Here is a 27,482-nt window from a genome sequence, read left to right as displayed (position 1 = left end):
GTGTCTAAACATTGGAGCTCTCCAACAAGTGACCCCATTTTGGAAACTATACCCCCCAGGGAACTTATCTAGATGGGTGGTGAGCATTTTGAACCCCCAGGTGATTCACAAATTAATCCGTAAAAATGAAAAAGTATATTTTTTTTCCACTTTTTCATTTTTATGAAACAATTTGTGAAGCACCTGGGGGTACCAAATGCTCACTATGCATCTAGATAGGTGCCTTGGGGGGTCTAGTTTCCAAAATGGGGTCACTTGTGGGGGAGCTTCAATGTTTAGGCACACGGGGCGCAGGAGGGGGCACACTCAGGCACACGCGGCGCAGGAGGGGGCACGCTCAGGCACACGCGGCGGAGGAGGGGGCACGCTCAGGCACACGGGGAGCAGGAGGGGGCTGAGGAGATGGAAGAGCCAGCAGCAGCAGGGGGGGGGTGATCACTGGGGCAAAAGGGGGCAGAAAGGGGGGCAGGAGCCAGCAGCAGCAAGCGGGGGTAGGAGCCGGCAGGCAGTAGCTGGCAGCAGCAGGGGGGTGATCACTCGGATGGGGGGGTGATCACTGGGGGGAGGGGGTGATGATTGGGAGGGGGGGTGTTCACTGGGGAGAGGGGGTGATCATTGGGAGGGGGTGATCATTGGGAGGGGGGGTGATCACTGGGAGGGGGAGATGGTGGGTGAGATCACTGGGACTGGGGGATGGTGGGTGTGATCACAGGCGCAGGGCATTTACACTGAGCCTGCTGCTGCCTGTGATCACAGTCCACCGGCTGTCAGAAGGAGAGCAGCAGCCGGTGGATGAAGACGTGGAAGATATTGGGAGCGGAGGTCGGGGTGCAGGTAAGAAATTGGGAGGGGGTAGTGGAGGTGGGGGGGGTCGGGGGGAAGTGGGGGCAATACTACCTGCTGCGGATCAGCGGTGGCAGATCAGCGGCGGCAGCAGACGATCCACGGCGGCGGCGGCAGCAGGACGATCCACGGCGGCGGCAGCAGGACAATCCATGGCGGCGGCAGCAGGACGATCCACGGCGGCAGCAGACGATCCAGGGACGGGATGGAGCTGGGGAGTTTCAGCCATCGTGAACAACTCCCTCCACATCTGATTGGGGCTAGTGTCCATGTGACGCTAGCCCCCCAATCAGATCTGGGGGGAGGGGGGGACAGAGGTGACACTCCCCCCAGCCAATGGCTCATGCTATATGCATCAATCCATGCCCAGATAGTAAATATTTCACCAATTTCCATTGGTGAAATATTTAATTCATTCCGATTGTCAGTTTCACTAAAGTGAAAGTGAAACTGCCAATTGGGGGGGTTTTAGGCACGAGAGGGTTAATCCACCACCTGTGGGGTCAACTACAGGTGTCACAGTTGCAGTAGCAACTGTGACACCTGAGCGACCCTGCTCGCAGGCACTGCAGGGGAGCGATCCCTCCATGTCACAGACGCTGTGACACGGGTCGGGAACGAACTGAATTCCATGTCACAGATGGTGTGAAACGGGTCGGGAAGGGGTTAATGATAGTGCAATATGGTCTGTAAGATTCCCAAATCATGGGACATGGCGCACACTATCAGGAAGTGCCCCTCTTTTTATTAACACTAGTGCCCATCCACTGCACTAGTTCTATCAATAACTATTTCCTATTTCATATACTAAACCTATTATCCTTATCCTATGTGTTATGCAATTCAAAAATTCTATAAACAAATTAGGAAATCCCAGAATTATAATAGAAACCCTAAAATACAAATGTTATTAAATCTCATTAAAAGCGGGACATATATCACCTTAAGTGAAAACAAATTAGTCACACCCCTAATGATAGACCCTTATTCAGACTGCGGGAAGAGGCACTTCTCAATCAGAGGCAGGCCACACCCATTGAGTACTATATACAGTGGGTACGGAAAGCATTCAGACCCCTTTACATTTTTCACTCTTTGTTTCATTGCAGCCATTTGGTAAATTCTAAAAAGTTCTTTTTTTTTTCTCATTAAAGTACACTGTGCACCCCATCTTGACTGAAAAAAAACAGAAATGTAGAAATTTTTGCAAATTTATTAAAAAAGGAAAACTGAAATATCACATGGTCATAAGTATTCAGACCCTTTGCTCATATTTAAGTCACATGCTGTCCATTTCTTGTGATCCTCCTTGAGATGGTTCTACTCTTTCATTGGAGTCCAGCTGTGTTTAACTAAACTGATAGGACTTGATTTGGAAAGGCACACACCTGTCTATATAAGACCTCACAGCTCACAGTGCATGTCAGACCAAATGAGAATCATGAGCTCAAAGGAACTGCCTGTTACGATGTTAGTAGATACCCTGAAGTCCAATGGCGTGGGCCAAAAGCAGAGACTGAGACAAGAGTAGTGTGAAAGTCTATTTTAAACTCAAGTGCAAAAGATCACAGCAAACAGTTTATGAAGGTAAGTTCATTCCAAACAATACTTCTTAGAACCTAATCTGTAAGGCACGGCCTTCATTACTATTAGGGTATGTAAACGTTAACGATAGTCCAAGTTTACTTAGGTACAGTAATATGCAAACAGAAATAAGGATAGTAAGCAGACGTAGGTATTCCTCAGTTGATTGTGGACTCACGTAGTGCAGAAGAGAAGACAAACTGGAATATGGATCTGGATATTGAAGAATGCAGGAGGTGCAGCGGAGGAAACAGCGATGTCTTAAGCAGAGCTGGAGCCGGGTATTTAAACACAGAGCAAGATGGTGACTATACCAGAGGTGTAGAGATCCAGGAGAAGTTTGCTTCAGGAAGACAAAAGTTCAGAGATCCCAGTGTGAGTGAACAACAGCCAGCGGTTCCTTTCAGCAGAAGTCCACTTAGCAGAGGATTCAGGCAGCAATCCTTTCAGCGGATGACTAGGAGTAAACACAAGGTCAGCAAGACTCTATTCAGAGGGCTAGCACAGGTGAGTAGCAAGCTACAAGCACACAATACTCAGGCAAGGCATGATTGCAACACATGCAGTTTAAGTAGGTCCACAGGCAGGAAACACATGACCCCAGTGAGGCAATGGAAGCCATCTTGGCTAAGGGAAAAACTATTGGCAAAGTAAAATTAAACCTGGCATCCTGACACTGCCCAAGGAGCTTAGAGACAGAATTGTGGCAAGGCACAGATCTGGCCAAGTTTACAAAAGAATTTCTGCATTAGTCAAGGGTCCTAAGAACACAGTGGCCTCCATAATCCTTAAATGGAAGAAGTTTGGGACCACCAGAAGTCTTCCTAGACCTGGCCGTCCAGCTAAACTGAGCAATCGTGGGAGAAGAGCCTTGGTGAGAGAGGTAAAGAAGAACCCCAAGATCACTGTGGCTGAACTCCAGAGATGCAGTAGAGAGATGGGAGAAAGTTGCATAAAGTCAACTATCACTGCAGCCCTCCACAAGTCGAGCCTTTATGGCAGAGTGGCCCAACGGAAGCCTCTCCTCAGTGCAACACATATGAAAGCCCGCACAGAGTTTGCTTAAAAACACATGAAGGACTCCTAGTCTATGAGAAATAAGATTCTTTGGTCTGATGAGACGAAGATAGAACTTTTTGGTGATAATTCTAAGCGGTATGTGTGGAGAAAACAAGGCACTGCTCGTCACCTGCCCAATACAATCCCAACAGTGAAACATGGTGGTGGCAGCATCATGGGGGTGTTTTTCAGCTGCAGGGACAGGACGGCTGGTTGCAATTGAAAGAAACATGAATGCGGCCAAGTATACAGATATCCTGGATGAAAACCTCTTCCAGAGTGCTCTGGACCTCAGACTTGGCCGAAGGTTCACCTTCCAACAAGACAATGACCCTAAGCACACAGTTAAAATAACAAAGGAGTGGCTTCAGAACAACTCTGTGACCATTCTTGACTGGCCCAGCCAGAGCCCTGACCTAAACCCAATTGAACATCTCTGGAGAGACCTGAAAATGGCTGTCCACCAACGTTCACCATCCAACCTGACAGAACTGGAGAGGATCTGCAAGGAAGAATGGCAGAGGAACCCCAAATCCAGGTGTGAAAAGCTTGTTGCATCATTCCCAAGAAGACTCATGGATGAACTAGCTCAAAAGGGGGCTTCTACTCAATACTGAGCAAAGGGTCTGACATGCACTGTGAGCTGTGAGGTCTTATATAGACAGGTGTGTGCCTTTCCAAATCAAGTCCTATCAGTTTAATTAAACACAGCTGGACTCCAATGAAAGAGTAGAACCATCTCAAGGAGGATCACAAGGAAATGGACAGCATGTGACTTAAATATGAGCAAAGGGTCTGAATACTTATGACCATGTGATATTTCAGTTTTTCTTTTTTAATAAATTTGAAAAAATTTCTACATTTCTGTTTTTTTCAGTCAAGATGGGGTGCACAGTGTACTTTAATGAGAAAAAAAATGAACTTTTTAGAATTTACCAAATGGCTGCAATGAAACAAAGAGTGAAAAATTTAAAGGGGTCTAAATACTTTCCGTACCCACTGTACTTCAATAAAACTCACCCTATAGATACCCTAGCCTGAACCTGCATGTCAACGGAGATGGGCATCCTACATATAGATGACAATGGCACCCTTGCTGAACGGCAGCTGCCCCTAGACCCTAAAAGTCCCTTATTCGTACTTACATAGACCAAAGATCTGACAGTCTACCAGAAACTGGTACAGATATCACATCAAACAATCAATCCTCAGTGTGTACTAAATGATTAAAGTGACAACAGTGAATAAAGTGACAATGTGCAAATTTATAAATTACACCCAAGAACGTTCCTAATATCTTTGGACCTCCAAGCCAAAGGATACATTCGGGCATCCAAACAAAGGCTACAATCAGCCCTGTTCAACACCCTAGATGCTGATTACCTGCCTTATAGTGGAGGGTGACACCCTAGTTAATGTTGACACTGTGGCGCCCCGCTCCACGGCGGCTATCCCTGGATAACCCTAGCCAGCCCTGGAATTAATCACCCATAGAGGTATCAATGACATAAATGATCACAAGACTAAACAATAAAAGGAACTTATCTTGATAAAGTGCAATACTGATGCGGATCATCTTTATGCCGCATGTCCCGATTTTAAAGAGATTTAATAAAATTTGTATTTTAGGGTTTATGTTATACTTATGTCTTATGGTATCCTAAGCTTATCTTATGCTATACTCACATTATGCATTAACACTTCACATGCTGTTACATCACCATTATACATTACATAAGACACATATCACTTTTACATATAAAACCGCAAGACAGTGTTCACATGAGGTGTTTGTTGTCTTCAGGGGCAGGAACAGGGTAAGACAGTCCACATCCCTACAGTTTTGTATCTTGGGCTCTGTGCACACAGCCTGCTCCAAGCTTAGCCGGTAAGAGTCCTATCTATGTGGTACAATACTGGGGTTCATCGTATGTTTTCCGCATCTACTGTATGGAGGTTTCTCTACTATCAATAAAGAGAAGGGTTTTCGCAGCCTTATTCTTAAGAAGACAGGGGGTTTAGCTCCATGTCACACTACACACCGTGGTAAGGTGTATGAGGGGAGCATAGCCCGCCTAATCTAATAGTATGGGCGTCACTAATAGGCTGTAAACCAGACACTGTGCGTGACCAGCGCCAAAATATCTACCAGAACCTCATATATAGATTTTGCACATTATTTTTATTCAGGGTGCAGCCAAGCCCATCAATGCTGGATTTGTAAACTAGGGGGTCTGTCCTCATGGGATGCATTTAGATAGTGCTTTGCAGCCCACCTAATCTAATAGTATGAGGGTCACTAATAGGCTGTAAGCCCTATATTGAGCACTATCTGTGTTAGGTGTTTTCTGGATCTGAAATGGGTTCAGAATCATCAGTGGATTCTGTGGTCTCCCATTCTGGTCCAGCCAGGGCTGATGCTGCTCAGCATCATCATCAGTCCGAACGCCTAGCTGGTGAACGAGATGTACAAGCTGTCTCTCAGGTCTTTATTCCTAGCAACATGAAGGATAGGTTGCGGAGGGAAACATGGCTGTTACAGCCTAAGTCCAGGATACACTGCACTGAGCATGCCCGTGACATGGCGGACCGTGATTGGTGGTTTGGGAGTCGGTGACCTGGCACCGCCTGATTGGTCGCAGGTGACGTCACCAATAATATGAGGGTGGGCAGGGCTTAATATTTAAATAGCACGCCCACAAACATGGCGGCGCGCTCTGATCATTGAGCTGAGTTGGTGTTATTGTGTGGACGCTTGGTCGTTTCGGCTCCACGTGTGCTTTTGCTGTTATAGCTTCTGACAGGCAGGTTTAGCAGGGGATAGGCAGCCTTAGATGGAGGGAGGCAGGTAGCTTCGTCTGACAGTCTGGCTCCGACAAGGGGGTCGCTATACACCCCGAGCAGACTGCGGACTCCGTATTCCCGGCACCGCCTGTTAGCCACGTGGAGAGATACTCCGCAGTCCGGTAGCACGCTGGCTGGGAGCATGTATACGCCGGCGTGAATCACACATGCATCCGAGCGCCTGCTGCGTAGCCTCTGTGCAGTTAACAGGGCTACAGCTACATTATTTGTCGCACATCTCTCGTGCAGTTAACGGAGATAGTGCGAATCCCTATTCCCGTTCCGGTGTGCAGTAACACGGGGGGGGGGATTGTTATTTCAGTTGGTTGTTTTACCTTCTTACCCGGAAGGTGTTCGGCCGCAGTCCTCCAGGCTGCATCGCGGACCCCGGGTTCGTTTGCTTTCCATTATTTAATAAAGTTGTTTGCAACCATTCCCCTAACAATCTGTGTGTGACCAGTGCCCTATACAAGCCATTTTTTGTGTGCAGTTTTAATACTAAGCAATGACTCCCTCCAAGAATTGGTAGGTTAATGAGTTGGTTGTCTCATCAGTATTTTGCACCTGTGCTGCCCCTGCCTTTATTATATGGTTTGCTTCATCCTGATTAGTGCATTAGTTTTGAGACCTGGGCTGGAGAATAAATACTGTTCCTCTTTTTTGCAGTGTTAATAATTTTTTTCAGTTTTAATTCAACTACTCTAGCATCAAGCTCCTAATTCGCTTTGTCTAAAGGAAGTTAGATGGCAATGTTTTATTGTGTGAGTTATGGAACTCTCTACCACATGACCTTGTAATACTTAATTCTCTAAAAAAAGTTCAAGAAGATCCTGTGTGACTTTCTTGAATAACATTACAGGTTATTCATACTAGATTTTGTTATGGGACGTTGATCCAGGGAACTAGTCTGATTGCCATATGTGGAGTCGGGAAGGAATTTTTCCCCTAATTTTGGGCAAGCAGCATCTGCCTCATGGGGTTTTTTGACTTCCTCTGGATCAACACATTAGCTTTTCACAGGTCTCTATATATAGTGTGATGGCTCCCACAGCTCTTTATATACAGTACTAGATGGTGGCCCGATTCTAACGCATCGGGTATTCTAGATTCTGTATGCGGCCGACCAGGCGCAATCAGCAGAGCGGTGTTTAAATTTGGCACCAATATTGCTGATTGGTCGCGGCGACAATATCGCTGATTCCGACCAATCAGCGAATCGTATTACTGAGGACCGGACAGCGACGCTGCCTGTGCGGGTACTTCCGCTGCGAGGAACCGGGAGATGGCCGGCTGCTCACAGCCGAAGTATCCCGACTGGCGGCGCCGCTCCCCCAGCGGCCCTAGCCACTGATCTCCCGATGGTAGCCGCATGGAGGTCAGCTTCGCCGCCGGTCGCGGTACTTCTGCTGAGAGCAGCCGGGAGATGAGCGGCTAGCGCCGGTCATCTACCGGCTGCATCGCCGCTGACCTCCGTGCGGCTGATGAGCCGCTAACGGCCGCCACCTTTTTCTAAAATCCCGCGTCACTGATTGGCCGCGGCCGGACCAATCAGCGACGCAGGATTTCCTGGACAGAAGGACAGACAGACAGACGGGATAAGACGATTATATATATTAGATGATGACCCCACAGACCCTATACACAGCATGATGTTTCCACAGCTCCTTGTATACAGTATGATTCCCTCATTGTTCCCTAAATACAGTATGATGTGCTCACAGCTCCATATACACAGTATGATGTCTCCACACATGCAGATACACAATATGATACCTATACACAATATGATGCCCCTACATCTCCCTATACACAATATGATGCCCCTACATCTCCCTACATCTGAACAAGTCTCTCCAGCTTCAAAAAGATTATGGACGCATCACATTTTTTTTTACGGACAGGGAAAAAAGTGCCCTATTTTTATGGACTGTCCAAGAATTTCTGGACAGTTGGCTACCCTGCTATTAGTTCCACTGCGGTGGCAGCCTAGGTGGATGCTAGAAGCACAACCGTCTCTCCCTAAGATTCGGAGAGGGAAGGCCACCGATTCCTGACCCTTGCTGTGGCCTTTTCGTTGAGAGGGATGGTTTATTGAGGGCCCATATATACACACAGTCATGGCCGGAAGTGTTTAGCAACCTTGAGATTGTTCCAGAAAGTGAAGTATTTCTCCCAGAAAATTATTACAATTACACATGTTTTGTTACACAATTGTTATAATATTTATTTCCTTTGTCTGTATTGAAACAGCACAAAAAAATGAGAAAAAAAGGAATATTGGACATAATTTCACACAAAACTCCAAAAATGGGCCGGACAAAATTGGCACTTTCCAAAATTGTGGAAAAACAACTTTGCTTCAAGCATGTGATGCTCGTTAAAACTCACCTGTGGCAAGTAACAGTCGTGGGTAATATGAAAGTCATACCTGAGACCAAATAAAAAGTGGAGAAGATAGATAGATATGAGATTGATAGATAGATAGATAGATAGATATGAGATAGATAGATGGATAGATAAAAGATAGATGATAGATAGTCCTATGATATGAGATAGAGGTCGTTATAGACAGGTTTATACACTCTCTCCCGAAGTCGGTGAAATCCTGGGTTGCCCAGGGAGATCCCCATAATGCTGATGACTTGGTGGGGTTGGTGGAAAGATACCAGGCGGTTGAGAGTCCGTTGGGAAAACAAGGGGTCGTAGCCTCTCAATACTGGGGTTCCCAAAAGGTGGCGGACACCCAAAAGAAGGGAGTTAGCGCCACACCTGGGGGGCATCCTAGAGTTCAGGAGGGGTCTGAGTTGCTGCCCAAGGTCCCACCCCATAATATGGTGTGTTGGAGATGTCATACCCCTGGCCATATTGCCGCCCGGTGTCCCATAAACGCTGAACCAATGGACTGCAACATGGGCCGGCGTTGCTCTTATTTTGCCTACCCCGCCTGCAGCGCGGTTCGTCAACATGGCGAGGTCCCTCAGGCATGCTCAGTGTCAGTTAAAGGGGCACAAGTCTCTGGACTATTGGACTCAGGAAGTTTGGTGACCCTGATAAGGGCCACACTCCCTCATCGGCTGGTTCCTGGGAAGGTGGTGGGTGTCCGGTGTATCCATGGGGACGCTAAGAACTATCCTGTGGCCCAGGTGGATGTAAACACAGACTGTGGCACCACATCTCATGAAGTGGCGGTCGTTAAGGACCTATTGCATCCCTTAATAATTGGACGTGACTTTGCATTATTCTGGGAAATGTGGGGGAAAGCGGGGACACCTGGCTGCTTGGACGACAGCCAGATCGCCCCTAAGGAAACTTACCCGCAGAACATAGTAGATGAGTTTCCCATGTGTGTGCTGGTGGACAATGAGGATGAAGTAGCATCCCCTGAGGCCAATATCCCTGAGCTGGAGGTGTCCGAGGGAAACTTTGGAACTGCCCAACTCAGGGATTTAACTCTGAAAGGGGCCTTTGAAAATGTTACTGTGTTAAATGGGGTGCCTCAGGAACCGGAGGCTGACACTCGGTTCCCTCATTTTGCTGTGAATGGGGATTTGCTGTACAGAATAACCAAGCCAAGGGGTGAGGTAATAGAACAGTTGCTGGTGCCAGGGCCCTATAGACGCAGGGTGTTAGACATGGCTCATTCTTATGTGTTGGGTGGTCACCTGGGTGCAGACAAGATTCAAGAACGGATCCTCCAAAGATTCTACTGGCCAGGTTGCTATAGAGAAATATAGAGTTATTGTCGTTCCTGCCCCACATGCCAGATAACCTCCCCAGTGGCCCACTTCCGCAGTCCCCTAGTGCCACTACCAGTCATCGAGGTTCCATTCGAACGCATAGCAATGGGTCTAGTGGGGCCTCTGGTCATGTCCGCCCAAGGGCATCAGTATATCCTGGTGGTATTAGATTAAGCTACCCGGTATCCGGAGGCCGTACCACTACGAAACTCCTCCGCCAGGTGTATAGCCCCGGAGTTAGTCCACATGTTTTCAAGAACCGGGTTGCCTAAGGAGATCCTAACAGACCAAGGAACTCCATTTATGTCGAAGGTCATGAGGGAATTGTGCAAGACACTGCACATTGCACAACTGAGAACCTCCGTGTACCATCCCCAGACGGACGGACTGGTCGAGACGTTTAACAAAACCTTGAAAGCAATGTTGAGGAAAGCAGTGGAAAAGGATGGCCGAGACTGGGACTATCTGTTGTTCGCCATGAGGGAAGTTCCCAAAGCTTCCACAGGTTTCTCCCCGTTTGAACCACTCTATGGACGACACCCTCGAGGACTCCTGGAGGTGACGAAAGAGTCCTGGGAAGCTGAGACCACTCCCTATAGGAGAGTGGTGTAGCACGTTGCCCAGATGCAAAAGAGGATTGCCCATGTGATGCCCATTGTGAGGGAGCACCTCCTCAAGCCACAAGAGGCACAGTCCAGGGTGTATAACAGGTCGGCCAGGGTGAGATCGTTCAACCCAGGAGATCGAGTGCTTGTGCTAGTCCCACAGTGGTGAGCAAGTTCATGGCCAAGTGGCAGGGCCCCTATGAGGTGGTAGAGAAAGTGGGGGAAGTCAACTATAAGATCCACCAACCAGGGAAGAGGAAGCCCTACCACATTTACCATGTTAACTTGATTAAGCCAGATAGAGAGCCTGCGGAAGCTCCCTGTTTAGTGGCTGAGGCTGAGGCCGATGTGAAAGAGGTCAAGGTGGCAGAGTCACTGTCATGTGCCCAAAAGCAATAGTGCAAAGAGTTGTTACAGCGAAATAAAGACATGTTTTCGGAGTTGCCAGGACTCACTCAGGTCATAGAGCATGAGGTTCTCACAGAGCCTCATGTTCGCGTCAATCTAAAACCATACCGGATCCCCGAAACCCGCAGAGAGGTGATCTCTAAAGAAGTAAGGCGGATGCTTAACCTGGGAGTCATTGAAGAGTCCAAAAGTGGATGGTCCAGTCCTATAGTCTTAGTGCCGAAACCAGATGGGGAATGGCGGTTTTGCAACGACTATAAGAAGCTGAACGAGGTCTCAAAGTTCGACGCCTACCCAATGCCTAGGTTAGATGAGCTTATCGAAAGGCTAGGACCCTCTCGGTACATCACCACTCTGGACCTCACCAAAGGATATTGGCAAATTCCCCTGTCCAAAGAGGCCAAGGAGAAGACAGCCTTCTCGACGCCAATACGTCAGGATGCCGTTTGGTTTGCAGGGAGCTCCGGCCACCTTCCAGGGAGCCATGGACCGGATCTTAGCACCCCACAAACAGTATGCAGCGGCCTACCTAGATGACATCGTCATATTTAGCCAGGACTGGGAAAGTCATCTGGACAAAGTTCAAGCCATACTTGATGCCCTAAGGAAGGTGGGCTTTACTATCAACCCGAAGAAATGTGCCATGGGGATGGAGGAAGCCAAGTACCTAGGGTACGTGGTTGTAGAGGGGAAATAAAACTACAAATAAATAAGGTCGAGGCGATCTTGAACTGGCCACAGCCCCTCTCGAAGAAGCAGGTCAGGGCGTTTCTAGGCATTGTGGGCTACTATCGAAGATTTGTCCCAAACTTTGCCCTGATAGCAGCCCCACTGACGGATCTTCTGAAAGGGATGAAGTCAGCTATGGCTAAGTGGGCCCCGGAAGCAGAAGCGACCTGCCAGGAATTGAAACTGGTCCTCTGTAAACAACCAGTCTTGTTGGCACCCAGCTTCTCCAAGGAGTTTGTGGTCCAGATGGATGCATCGGATGTCGGGCTGGGAGCTGTCTTGTCCCAGGAGGTTAACGGAGAAGAACACCCTGTAAAATACCTCAGTCGGAAGCTCTCCGCTTGTGAGAAGAACTACTCCATTGTAGAAAAAGAATGTTTGGCCATTAAGTGGGCGTTAGACACTGAGGTATTACCTATTAGGTAGAAGGTTCAGGTTAGTGTCAGACCATGCCCCATTGAGGTGGATGCGAGAAAAGAAGGGAAACAATGCCAGAGTGACTAGGTGGTTCCTGGCTCTACAAGATTTTAGTTTCCGGGTAGAGCATAGGCCTGGGAAACAACATGGGAATGCCGCTGCCTTGTCAAGGGTTTATTGTATGGTGACAGAAGGTGCCAAGCCTTCCGGCTTTGGACAGAGGGGGGGTGTATGTAAGGTTGCTGCCGGACAGGTTGTGGATGGGAGGTATGTGTCCTCGAAGTGCCATGCTTCGGTGATGTAGGACCCTGAGAAGCAGGCTCCAGCACACATAGTGCTGAGAGGAATTTAATGGGTCCGGATTACAGGGCCAGGTTTTATGAGCAGCTGAAAGAGCTGGGGGGGAACAGCTGCTCACTTACCTCCAGTCCAGGTCTTGGAAGGCTAATTTAAGACAGCTGCACCTGTCTCTGTCTGTCTGTGTTTGCTGGGCAAGGTGAGCAGACCTTGCAGGTGCTTCTTAGACTCTGCAGGAGGCAGAGAAAAGCACCTTGTTTAAACGGCTGAAGCCGTGCTGCATGGACTTGTTATTTTGAGCTTTGTTCTGTTATTCCTTTTTGTGCCAGGAAAAGGCTGTAACTTTTGTTTCTTAACTGGTGTATGGACACTAAAATAAGCCACCAGTTTGTTTGAACCCGTGGACTGCATCACTGTGTGAACCCGTGCCTACCTCCAACGCGGCTCAGTGAGTACAAATCCCTACATTATCTATCTATCTATTTATCTATCTATCCATCTATCTATCCATCTATTTATCCATCTATCTATCCATCTATCATACATGGATAGATAGAAAGATAGATACATATATGGATAGATAGATGGATAGATAGATATGAAATAGAGAATATAAGGATAGATAGATGATAGATAATCCTATGATATGATAGGTTTGATCGTGCATTTCCAATGTCTCATACCACTGCTGCCATGATAGAGCATTTTCTACACTTTCTCGGTTCCCTCTTCCATTGCTGGAGGCTAACTTCTGCCGCATGAAATACAGTGGTGGCCAAAAGTATTGGCACCCCTGCAATTCTGTCAGATAATACTCTGTTTCTTCCTGAAAATGATTGCAATCACAAATTCTTTGGTATTATTATCTTCATTTAATTTGTTTTCAATGAAAAAACACAAAAATAATTGTCCTAAAGCCAAATTGCATATAATTCCATACCAAACCTAAAAAAGGGGGTGGACAAAAGTATTGGCACTGTTTGAAAAATCATGTGATGCTTCTCTAATTCGTGTAATTAACAGCACCTGTAACTTACCTGTGGCACCTAACAGGTGTTGGCAATAACTAAATCACACTTGCAGCCAGTTAACATGGATTAAAGTTGACTGAACCTCTGTCCTGTGTCCTTGTGTATACCACATTGAGCATGGAGAAAAGAAAGAAGACCAAAGAACTGTCTGAGGACTTGAGAAACCAAATTGTGAGGAAGCATGAGCAATCTCAAGGCTACAAGTCCATCTCCAAAGACCTGAATGTTCCTGTGTCTTCCGTGCGCAGTGTCTTCAAGAAGTTTAAAGCCCATGGCACTGTGGATAACCTCCCTAGATGTGGACGGAAAAGAAAAATTGACGAGAGATTTCAACGCAAGATTGTGCGGATGGTGGATAAAGAACCTCGACTAACATCCAAACAAGTTCAAGCTGCCCTGCAGTCTGAGGGTACAACAGTGTCAACCCGTACTATCCGTCAGCGTCTGAATGAAAAGGAACTGTATGGTAGGATACCCAGGAAGACCCCACTTCTTATCCCGAGACATAAAAATGCCAGGCTGGAGTTTGCCAAAACTTACCTGATAAAGCCTAAAACGATTTGGAAGAATGCTCTCTGGTCAGATGAGACAAAAGTCGAGCTTTTGGGAAAAACCATCAACATAGAGTGTACAGGGAAAAAAAAGAGGCATTCAAAGAAAAGAACATGGTCCCTACAGTCAAACATGGTGGAGGTTCCCTGGTGTTTTGGGGTTGCTTTGCTGCCTCTGGCACTGGACTGCTTGACCGTGTGCATGGCATTATGAAGTCTGAAGACTACCAACCAGGGGTGGATTAAGAGGAGCAAGGACCCAGGGGCAGTTTAGAAGGCACGGGCCCCCCCCACACACACCTGATTTATCACGTGACATGTCACATGATCCCCTGTGATAAATCATGTGATAGTTCACGTGAAATTAATTTGGCACAATATTAATTATAATATCTTTTTTTAGGCTGTGTGCCCACTATGCGTTTTTTAAGCGTTTCCGCAGCGACAATTCCGCTGCCGAAACGCTTAAAAAACGCTTGGTAGAAGGTCTGCCATGTTCCCCAATGATAATCTGCATGTGCTGTGTACATGCTGCGGAAATTTCCGCTGCGGATTATCATTGCGGAAAAATCCGCAGCATTACCAATTATTTTGCAGAAGCGCGGCTTTTCGCCGCCATTGACTTGCATTAGAACGCATGGAATCCGCATCCCTGCATCTGTAGATGCGGAATCCATGCGTTTCAATGTGCGGATGGTACCCGGGTGTGGAGGACAGGAGACTCTCCTCCGGACCCGGGTACCATAGAACCTGTAAAAAAAGAATAAAATAAAAAATAAATATTATACTTACCTTCTGATGGCCCCCGGTCTCCATAGCGATGCGTCCTGGCTTGCCGGCAGCTCGCGATGGTCTGAAAAGGACCTGCCGTGACGTCATTTAGTCATGTGACGGGTCACGCGACCGCTGACATCGGCAGGCCATCAGAAGGTAAGTATATATTTTTTTATTTTTTACCATTCTTTTACGGTCACACTATATAAATCCTTGCTGGTTGCATGGATTTATATAGTGTGACCAAGTTGTCAAGCACTTTCCAAGTGATGCTAAAGTCGCTTGGAAAGCGCTTGTCAACCCGCATGCGGAAATGTAAGTGAAGAACGCTTCACATCTGCATGTCCCTGGCAGGAAAACGCATGTAAAATCCGCATGTACAATCCACATGTAAAATCCGCATGCGTTTTTTCTGCCAGGGAGATGCAGAAACACTCAAAAAAAATCCGGAACATTTCTGTATCGTGGGCACATAGCCTTACATTAATTGTATGACTCAATATTGAGCACACGTAGCCATCTATACACAGCGGGAGGCCGCACATAGCCATCTATACACAGCGGGACGCCGCACGTAGCCTTCTATATACAGCGAGAGGCCGCACGGCGCCATCTATACACAGCAGGAGGCCGCACGGCGCCATCTATACACAGCGGAAGGCCACACGGCGTCCCCCCCAGAGACAGCAGGAGGCCGCACGGCGCCATCTATACACAGCAGGTGGGGGCACGTAGCCATCTATACACAGCAGGAGGCCGCACGGCGCCATCTATACACAGCAGGAGGCCGCATGGCGCCATCTATACACAGCAGGAGGCCGCACGGCGCCATCTATACACAGCAGGAGGCCGCACGGCGCCATCTATACACAGCAGGAGGCCGCAAGGCGCCATCTATACACAGCAGGGGCCGCACGGCGCCATCTATACACAGCAGAAGGCCGCACGGCGCCATCTATACACAGCAGGGGGCCACACGGCGCCATCTATACACAGCAGGGGGCCGCACGGCGCCATCTATACACAGCAGGGGGCCACACGGCGCCATCTATACACAGCAGGAGGCTGCACGGCGCCATCTATATACAGCAGTAGGCCGCACGGCGCCATCTATACACAGCAGGAGGCCGCACGTAGCCATCTATACACAGCAGGAGGCCGCACGTAGCCATCTATACACAGCAGGAGGGCACACAGCGCCATCTATACACAGCAGGAGGCCGCACGGCGCCATCTATACACAGCAGGGGGCCGCACGGCGTCATCTATTCACAGCAGGGGGCCTTACGGCGCCATCTATACACAGCAGGGGGCCGCACGGCGCCATCTATACACAGCAGGAGGCCGCACGGCGCCATCTATACACAGCAGAGGGCCGCACGGCGCCATCTATACACAGCAGGGGGCCGCACGGCGCCATCTATACACAGCAGGAGGCTGCACATAGCCATCTATACACAGCAGGAGGCCGCATGTAGCCATCTATACACAGCAGGAGGCCGCACGGCACCATCTATACAAAGCAGGGGCCGCACGGCGCCATCTATATACAGCAGGAGGCCGCACAGTGCCATCTATACATAGTGGGAGGCCGCACGGCGCCCCCCCCCAGAGACAGCAGGAGGCCGCACGGCGCCAACTATACTCAGCAGGAGGCCGCACGCAGTCACGCATGCAGTCACGCACACACACAAACATATACAGACATATACATACAAGCATAAACACATTTGAAACACAAAAATACATATAAACAGACATCACACAATGATATCTGCCTACACACACACACACACACACACACACATACATACATACATACAGTCATGGCCAAAAGTATTGAGAATGAGACAAATAGTAATTTTTCCAAAGTTTACTGCTTCATTTTTTGTAATGGCAATTTGCATATACTCCTGAATGTCAAAGAGTGATCAGCTTAACAGCAATTACTGTACTTGCAAAGTCAATATTTGCCCAGAAAATGAACTTTAACCCCCAAAACACATTTCAATATCATTGCAGTCCTGCCTTAAAAGGAGCAGCTAACATCGTTTTAGTGATTGATCCATTAACACAGGTGTGGGTGTTGATGAGGACAGGGCTGGCGATCAATCAGTCATGATTAAGTAAGAATGACATCACTGGACACTTTAAAAGGAGGCTGGCTCTTGGTATCATTGTTTCTCTTCAGTTAACCATGGTTATCTCTAAAGAAACACGTGCAGCCATCATTGCACTGCACAAAAATGGCCTAACAGGGAAGAGTATCGCAGCTACAAAGATTGCACCTCAGTCAACAATCTATCGCATCATCAAGAACTTCAAGGAGAGAGCTTCCATTGTTGTCAAAAAGGCTCCAGGGCACCCAAGACAGACCAGCAAGCGCCAGGACCGTATCTTAAAACTGTTTCAGCTGCGGGATCGGACTACTAGCAGTGCCGAGCTTGCTCAGGAATGGCAGCAGGCTGGTGTGAGTGCTTCTGCACGCACTGTGAGGCGGAGACTCTTTGAGCAAGGGCTGGTTTCAAGGAGGGCAGCAAAGAAGCCACTTCTCTCCAGAAAAAACATCAGGGACCGACTGATATTCTGCAAAAGGTACAGGGAGTGGACTGCTGAGGACTGGGGCAAAGTCATTTTCTCTGATGAATCCCCTTTTCGATTGTTTGGGACATCTGGAAAACAGCTTATTCGGAGAAGAAGAGGTGAGCGCTACCACCAGTCTTGTCTCATGCCAACTGTAAAGCATCCTGAAACCATTCATGTGTGGGGTTGCTTCTCAGCCAAGGGAATCGGCTCACTCACAGTCTTGCCTAAAAACACAGCCATGAATAAAGAATGGTACCAGAATGTCCTCCAAGAGCAACTTCTCCCAACCGTCCAAGAGCAGTTTGGCGCCCAACAATGCCTTTTCCAGCATGATGGAGCACCTTGCCATAAAGCAAAGGTGATAACTAAATGGCTCATGGAACAAAACATAGAGATTTTGGGTCCATGGCCTGGAAACTCCACAGATCTTAATCCCATTGAGAACTTGTGATCAATCATCAAGAGACGGGTGGACAAACAAAAACCAACAAATTCTGGCAAAATGCAAGCATTGATCATGCAAGAATGGACTGCTATCAGTCAGGATTTGGTCCAAAAGTTGATTGAGAGCATGCCAGGGAGAATTACAGAGGTCTTGAAGAAGAAGGGGCAACACTGCAAATATTGACTTGCTGCATTAACTCATTCTAACTGTCAATATAACCTATTGGTACTCATAATATGATTGCAATTATATTTCTGTATGTGATATAAACATCAGACAAACACTAATAAAAACCAGAGGCCAGCAGATCATGGGAAAATATAATTTTGGTGTCATTCTCAAAACTTTTGGCCATGACTGTACATACATACAGACACAGACTCACCATCCCCCGGCTCCATTCCTCCTGCCTGCTCTGATTTCTCCGTTGCAGCAGTGCAGGCCGGGCGCGCACTGCGTGACATCACAGCGCACAGGGCCGTGTCTCCTAGCAGTGACGGGGCCGTGTCTCCTAGCAGTGACGCGGTTGGGCCAGCACAGGGAACTTAACTGCTGCAGTGCTGGCCCGGCCGATGAAGAAGTAGCGGCGGCCGCTGCTGGGGGAGCGGTCCGGGGCCCCCCCTCCCGCCACTGCTACCGGTATGTGCCGCGGTGGCCGGCACATATAATGAGGGCAATCCGGCATTAGACACCCCGCCCGGAGCCGCGGGCCCTCTGCAGGCTCGGGGGCCTGGGCGGTAGCCCGGATTGCCCTCATTATAATCCGCCTATGCTGCCAACAAATTTTGCAGCATAATGTAGGGCCCGGTGTGAGAAAGCTGGGTCTCTCTCAGAGGTCATGGGTCTTCCAGCAGGACAATGACCCAAAACACACTTCCAAAAGCACTATAAAATGGTTTGAGAGAAAGCACTGGAGACGTCTAAGGTGGCCAGCAATGAGTCCAGACCTGAATCCCATAGAACACCTGTGGAGAGATCTCAAAATGGCAGTTTGGAGAAGGCACCCTTCAAATATCAGGGACCTGGAGCAGTTTGCCAAAGAAGAATGGTCTATAATTCCAGCAGAGCATTGTAAGAAACTCATTGATGGTTACCGGAAGCGGTTGTTCGCAGTTATTTTGGCTAAAGGTTGTGCAACCAAGTATTAGGCTGAGGGTGCCAATACTTTTGTCCGGCCCATTTTTTGGAGTTTTGTGTGAAATGATCAAGGTTTTGATTTTTGCTTCATTCTCTTTTGTGTTTTTTCCTTGCAAGCAAATTAAATGAAGATAATAATACCAAAGAATTTGTGATTGCAATCATTTTCAGGAAGAAACTGAGTATTATCTGACAGAATTGCAGGGGTGCCAATACTTTTGGCCACCACTGTAATACACTGTGTTCCAAATTATTATGCAAATAATATTTTCTCAGATTTTCCCAAATTTCCTATATGAATTGCAGTCATTGTAATTTTCCAGTCAAATAACTATTAGAGTACAATTGAAAGGTTTTTGTACAAACTGCCTATGATAACAGTATATTTAAAAAAAAATAAAAAACTCAAACTGCACTCAAAATGCATGTTCCAAATTATTATGCACAGCAGAGTTTTCAACCTTTTCATTTTAATAAAGAACAAAAAAATGGTCATTTTTGAAATTATAAGCATTAGCAGGTTATTACAAACTGAAATCAAACAGTTTTCAACTCAAAACTTTATTCTAGGTGATGTTACATTTGCACATAGCACCGCTTGTTCGAAAGGAGCTTCTGAACTCTCTCGTCCATTGAATTTGTCAGGTTTTGGATGGTTTCTGCTTCCAATTATTTTGCATGAGGACAGAATACCCTCCCAGAGCTGTTGCTTAGATGTGAACTGCCTCCTGCCATCATAGACACTCCTTTTGATGATGCTCCAGAGGTTCTCAATGGGGTTGAGGTCAGGGGAGCATGGGTGCCACACCATAAGTTTGTCCCCTTTTATGCCCATAGCAGCCAGAGATGCAGATGTGTTATGTGCAGCATGAGACGGGGCATTATCATGCATGAAATGATCTCGATGGTCCAGATGGATGGAGTGGAGGATGGCTGGTTGATGGACACCCCATGCAAACACGGCTACGGCGCTAACAAGGAGAAGGTGGAGTAATGTTTTGGGCTGGAATCATGGGGAGAGAGATTGTCGGCCCTTTTACGATCCCTGAAGGGGTAAAGATGAACTCCATAATGTATGTTGAGTTTCTCAAACAGCACTTCCTTCCATGGTTCAAGAAGAAGAACCGTGCATTCCGCAGCAAGATCATTTTCATGCATGATAATGCCCCGTCTCATGCTGCACATAACACATCTGCATCTCTGGCTGCTATGGGCATAAAAGGGGACAAACTTATGGTGTGGTACCCATGCTCCCCAGACCTCAACCCCATTGAGAACCTCTTGAGCATCATCAAAAGGCGTGTCTATGATGGCTGGAGGCAGTTCACATCTAAGCAACAGCTCTGGGAGGGTATTCTGTCATCATGCAAAACAATTGGAAGCAGAAACCATCCAAAACCTGACAAATTCAATGGACGAGAGAGTTCAGAAGCTCCATTCGAACAAGCGGTCCTATGTGCAAATGTAACATCACCTAGAATAAAGTTTTGAGTTGAAAACTGTTTGATTTCAGTTTGTAATAACCTGCTAATGCCTATAATTTCAAAAATGAACATTTTTTTTTGTTCTTTATTAAAATGAAAAGGTTGAAAACTCTGCTGTGCATAATAATTTGGAACATGCATTTTGAGTGCAGTTTGAGTTTTTTATTTTTTTTAAAATATACTGTTATCATAGGCACTTTGTACAAAAACCTTTCAATTGTACTCTAATAGTTATTTGACTGGAAAATTACAATGACTGCAATTCATATAGGTAATTTGGGAAATCTGAGAAAATATTATTTGCATAATAATTTGGAACACAGTGTAAGTGAGCTGTCATTTATTCATAAGACGTTCTATTCTTCAGAGCTGAGACTGTAAAATAAAAAGTGAAGAATAAAATATCTGATGACTGTTCTGTCACTGTGAGTAAGAAACAGATAATAAAATTAAAGGAAAAAATAACTGAGGGGAGAACCCTGCAGGTTTATTGTCCTTCTATAGCTGTATGGTGGCAGGATGGTGACACTGCTGGAGTCCTGGTGAGGATCTGTGTAGCATCGGCGTCTCTGCCCCTTGCTAGGCAGAGACGCCATCCCTCTAACCTCCCCGCTCCTGGCGCAGCGTCCTCTAGCGCTTCTCTCCCAACTGCTTCCGGCATGCGCTCCTTCCCCGGCTGTGTGCTTAGGGCGCGCGCTCGCTCACTTCCCCTCTCTTAAAGGGACCGCGCACGCCGTCCTAAGGAGTCCCCGGCCAATTGCCAGAGGACCTCCCATATATAAGGCACCTCCTCCAAAATGGAGGAGCCCGAGCAAAGTTGTTTGCACTGTGTCTGATCTGTGCTTCAGCCCTGAGGTCCCGCTGCTAGCCTGACTCCTCTTCCTGCCTGCCAGCCTATTATCTGCCCGTTACCTGCCAGCCTGCTCACCTGGAGTGCTCACCTGTTATCTGCCGGTTACCTGCCTTGGCTATCTGTCCGCTCACCTGGGAGCATCCGCCTGCCTTGTCTGTCAGACCGCTCACCTGGGAGCGCCCACCAGTTACCTGCCAGTTACCTGCCTCGTTTGTCTGGTCGCTCACCTGGGAGCACCCGCCTGTTACCTGCCTCGTCTGTCTGTCCGCTCACCTGGGAGCGCCCACCTGTTACCTGCCAATTACCTGCCTCGTCTGTCTGCCCGCTCACCTGGGAGCGCCCACCTGTTACCTGCCAGTTACCTGCCTCGTCTGTCTGCCGGCTCACCTGGGAGCACCCACCAGTTACCTGCCAGTTACCCGCCTCATCTGTCTGCCCGCTCACCTGGGAGCACCTGCCTGTTTCCTGCCAGCCTGCCTGGAGACCCTGCCGTCACTTGCTGTGACCACCTTCCTGGTAAACCTAAAGACTGCTGCTTGCTCTGCTTTCTTGAACTGTGACCACCTGTCTGCTACCAGAGACTTCCGCCTGCTTGCCGTGTCCATCCGCCATACCGGTCAGTCCCAGCCATCTGACCCGTAGGAGCCACCTGCTCTCTTACAAGGTCGTCCCCAGAGTAGCACCTGGTCCCTCAGCCCGGATCCTCCCTGGTCACAGTGTCGTTAGCTGCCGTACGACCAGGGTTGGTTCGGGTGGATACTTAGTCACGCCCCTCTGGGTCCCTCCTTGCACCTCAGCACAGAGGTTCCACCACCCGGACCCATAACAATCTGCATGATATTAATTTCTGTTGACTTTTTATTGCCAACATATTCTGCAGTGATGTACATATAGTCCCTGCCCACAATGCGGTACACATGAGGGACAATTTCATATTAAGCCAAGTAACCTATGATGTCAGTTTGTTTTTGCAGTATGAGTGAAAATGGAGAACCCAGAGGAAATTCATGCAAACACGGGGAGAACATACAAACTCCTTGAAGATGTTGTCCTTTTTATTTACATTATATCCCTACCCTAAACTCATTAAAGTGGTTGTCCAGCTCCTTCTTAACAGCTAAACTGACCATCATAAAATAAACAACTACTTACCACCTGGATCAGCGCTTTTCAACCATCAGGAGAGATCTCTGCAGTGGCTTAACTAGAGTCCGATTGGCCCCATGCAAAATTTGGACCTTACCTTCTGTAAGCGTTCTAGAACCTACAAAAACATATATATTCGCCCCCCCCCCCATGTAATAATGTCCCCCATCCTGTCTCCTTCCTGTAATAATTTTCCTCATCCTGGTCCTTGCCTGTAATAATGTCCTCCGTCCTGGCCCCTTCAAATAATAATGTTCCCCTCCTGACCCCTTCCTGAATTATTGTCCCCTGTCCTGGGCCCATTCCTGTATTAATGCCCCTCTATCCGATAACAATGTACCCCTTACTGTGCCCTTTCCTGGCAAAATATTCCCCATACTGTGTTCCTTTCTGATATAATGTCTCCCAACTTTGACCACTTCCTGGTATAAAGTCCTCCATCCTTGGCCCCTTCCAGTAATAATGTCCCCTTCCTGAAACCTTCCAGTAATAATGTTCCCCTCTTGGCTTCTTCCTGTGATAATGCCCCACTTCATCCTGGGCCCCATCCTATAACAATTTCCCACATCCTTGGCCCCTTCCTGATATATAGCTCCCCATCCTGAGTCCCTTCCAGTAATAATGTCCCCCTCCTGGCTTCTCCCTGTAATAATGCCCCTCTCCATCCTGGGCCCCATCTTAGAACAATTTCCCACTTCCTGGTCCCCATCCTGCTATATAGCCCCCCATTCTAGGCCCCTTCCAGTAATAATTTGTTCTCCAGTACATTTAAAAAAAAACCAAAACATTAATTCTTACCTTCCCGCTGCCACAATGTGCGGCATCCTCTTTTATAGCTGGTGCAAAAGCCAGCAGCTGACTTTGATGAGCCTGCATGAGTAGCGCAAGACGTCATTTCCATGTGCTGCCCATGACGGGCAAGCCAAGGTCAGCTGCCAGCCTCTGATTGGCCGGCAGCATGTATTGAAGTGCAGGGAATCAGTGGGTCTCTGCGCCACAGTACATTTCATCTGAATGTGCATCCGAGGATGTACATCCAGGTGGAATAAGCGCTGGCGTAGGCGACGTCCCCCACATGAGCCTGATTGCCGTCGCCCACTCTTGTGATGTGATCATTACGCCCCTTCCTCCCCGCTGCCAATGGCTGCTGATTGGCTGCAGTGGTCATAAGACATGTCATGTGAAAGCTGGCAGACACAGCCCTGTGAAAGCTGGCAGACACAGCCCTGTGATTGGAGGAACCATGTTGGTCCGGGAGGTGTGAAGATTTTTTTTTTTAATTTTCAAAATGGCCAGTAAAGCTATTGGTCATTAGTGGAAAGCCCCTTTAAGAATCACTTTTAAATCAGGTGATAACTCCTTTAAAGTGAGTGTTTGCTTTTAAAACTAATAATTTTGAAACTTTATTTAACAAAACTCAGAGTCTCCTGGTTTTACTGTATAGTTATGGTATTTCAGTAATAAGATTTCTCCATAATTTCAAAATAATGCGACATCGTAAAATCATATAATATTCAACCTAATAAAGAAAAAACTGTGCTCCCCAATTTTAGAAGGCAGGTGTGTACCGGAGCAGACGTCGCATAAATGCAATGATTTTGTGCCTCTACACCTGTTCGGTGTACCGTTACAAATGGACCATTGATCCTAAACTTTCTGAGTCAAGGTCTCATATTTACAAGGTGCTTATTGGCAATCTGAGCCGGCGAATGGCTCTGTGTCCGTATATTCGCTATATACTGCCCGCAATATCTTGTAGAAAGCTCACAGTGTCTAAAAATGTATAAATAGTTCTCTTTGGAGAATTTAATTACATCCATTCATACCTTACCTTATAATGAGGACTTAAAGGGCTTTTATAACTAGGTAAAACAAGCTTAACGGGACTGTCCAGGACTTATATATTAATGACCGATTTTAGGATAAGTCATCAACAGGGTGGGACTGGGCTGGCGGGGTACCCTCCTGCAGAGGAGAGGGGGAGAAGAGAATGAAGAAAAAAAAAACCTGCGGGTTTAAGGGGCACGGGCCCTTTAAAAGCGCAGGCACAGTGTATGCAGGGACGCGCGCACGTGGCGCTCATTACCTGAACCGCCGCGACACACGTCCCAGTGAAGCAGCTGAAACTGCGCGTCTCCCTTCCCCGGCCAGCATATGATGTCATCGTCATGCGCCTGCTGTGAAGGAGGCGCGCAACTCAGCCGCCGGAGAAGAAGGACACCGCACGGGAGCGCAGGAAGGTAAGAGGTGTCTGTGTGTGTGTCTGTGTGTGTGTCTGTGTGTATATGAGTGGATGCAGAATGGGATGGGCCGCTGGCTGGACACACAAGGGGGGGGCCGCTGGACACACAAGGGGGGACCCTGGCTGGACACACAAGGGGGGGCCCGCCTGGACACACAAGAGGGGCCTTGCTGGACACACAAGGGGGAGCCCTGGCTGGACACACAAGGGGGAACCCTGGCTGGACACACAAGGGGGAGCCCTGGCTGGACACACAAGGGGGGAGCTGGCTGGACACACAAGAGTGAACCCTGACTGGACACACAAGGGGGGAACCCTGGCTTGACACACAAGGGGGGGAGCCTGGCTGGACACATAAGGGGGAGCCTGGCTGGACACATGGGAAAGGGGGGGCAGGATGGCTATATGGGGGGCAGGCTGGACACACAAGGGGGGCCCGGCTGGACACACAAGAGGGGCCTTGATGGACACACAAGGGGGAGCCCTGGCTGGACACACAAGGGGGAACCCTGGCTGGACACACAAGGGGGAGCCCTGGTTGGACACACAAGGGGGGAGCTGGCTGGACACACAAGAGGGAACCCTGGCTGGACACACAAGGGGGGAACCCTGGCTGGACACACAAGGGGGGGAGTCTGGCTGGACACATGGGAAAGGGGGGGCAGGATGGCTATATGGGGGTGCAAGCTGGACACATGGAGGCCAGGATGGATATGTGGGGGGGATGGATATATGGGGGGGCCGGATATATGGGGGGCGGGGCAGGCTGGACACATGATGGCCAGGATGGATATGTGAGGGGGCAGGCTGGACACATGAGGGGCTAGGATAGATATGTGGGGGGGGGCAGGCTCAATACACGTGGGCTAGGATAAATATATGGAGGGGCCACGCTGGACATATGGGGGCCAGAATGGATATATGGAGGGGGTGTCAGGATGGATATATGCAGGGGGGAAGGGCAGGATGGATATATGAGGGGGCAGGCTGGACACATGGAGGCCAGGATGGATATATGGGGGGGCAGGCTGGAAACATGGAGGCCAGGATGGATATATTGCGGGGGGCAGGCTGGATACATGGAGGCCAGGATGGATATGTAGGGGGGCATGCTGGACACATGGAGGCCAGGATGGATATATAGGGGGGCAGGCTGGACACATGGAGCTTTAGGACGGATATATGGGAGGGGGCAGGCTGGACACATGGAGGCCAGGACAGATATATGGGGGGGCAGGCTGGACACATGGAGGCCAGGATGGATATATGGGGGGAACAGGCAGGCCACATGGGGGACTAGGATGGATATATGGGAGGGGGCAGGCTCGATACACGTGGGCTAGGATAAATATATGGAGGGGTCACACTGGACATATGGGGGCCAGAAGGGATATATGGGGGGGTGTCAGGATGGATATATGCAGGGAAGGGGGGGCCAGGATGGATATATGGGGGTGCCAGGCTGAACAAGGGACTTAATTACTGTTTGGGGCCAGATTGAGGAACATACTTTATTAGTTTATGGTGGCCAGTGGGGAACATTATTATTTTAGAGTCCAATTAGGGACATTATTACTTCTGTAATATAATTTACTTTTTAGGAAATTGTTTTCCATGGGATGGGACAAAAGCGGGCTCCTGTTACTGTGCAGGGCCGCACTATATTGATTTTTTTTCTTCAACTAGTGTAGTGTAGAAGTCGGGGGGTGGAGTGGGAATATTCTCTAGAAGAGATCAGTTATTGATAACTGTGTGTTATTTTCTGCAGAGATGATTCCTGGCTGGAAGAAGTGATGGCTGTCTGTGCCAGATGAAGAAGAAAAGCGAAGATGAAGGACTTCACCTAGAGACGTCACTGGTGAGTCAGTGTATTACATGTACACTTACACTACACACGTGGTCAAAATTGTTGGTACCCCTCGTTTAATGAAAGAAAAACCCACAATGGTCACAGAAATAACTTGAATCTGACAAATATTTTGCTGAACAACCTTTTGAGGCAATCACTGCAATCAAACGATTCCTGTAACTGTCAATGAGACTTCTGCACCTCTCCACAGGTATTTTGGCCACTCCTCATGAGCAAACTGCTCCAGTTATCTCATGGTTGAAGGTTGCCTTTTCCAGATGTCATGTTTCAGCTCTTTCAGCTCTTTCCAAAGATGCTCAATAGGATTTAGGTCAGGGCTCATAGAAGCCACTTCAGAATAGTCCAATGTTTTCCTCTTAGCCATTGTTGGGTGTTTTTAGCTGTGTGTTTTGGGTCATTATCCTGTTGCAAGACCCATGACCTGCGACTGAGACCACGCTTTCTGACACTGAGCAGCACATTTCTCTCTAGAATCCCTTGATAGTCTTGAGATTTCATTGTACCCTGCACAGATTCAAGACACCCTGTGCCAGATGCAGCAGACCAGCCCCAAAGCATAAAAGAGACTCCTCCATGTTTCACAGTAGGGACAGTGTTCTTATCTTGATATGCTTCATTTTTCCATCTGTGAACATAAAGCTGATGTGCCTTGCCAAAAACTTCCATTTTTGTCTCATCTGTCCATAGGACATTCTCCTAAAAGCTTTGTGACTTGTGAACATGTAGTTTGGCAAATTCCAGTCTGGCTTTTTTATGTTTTTTTTTCAACAATGGTGTTCTCCTTGGTCGTCTCCCATGAAGTCCACTTTAGATCAAACAACGACGGATGGTGCGATCTGA

The sequence above is a fragment of the Phyllobates terribilis genome, unplaced genomic scaffold (genome assembly GCF_046119375.1).
Source record: "Phyllobates terribilis strain yellow unplaced genomic scaffold, ASM4611937v1 Scaffold_246__1_contigs__length_2949330, whole genome shotgun sequence".
Taxonomy (NCBI): domain Eukaryota; kingdom Metazoa; phylum Chordata; class Amphibia; order Anura; family Dendrobatidae; genus Phyllobates; species Phyllobates terribilis.
Note: the sequence above shows the minus strand (reverse complement) of the source record.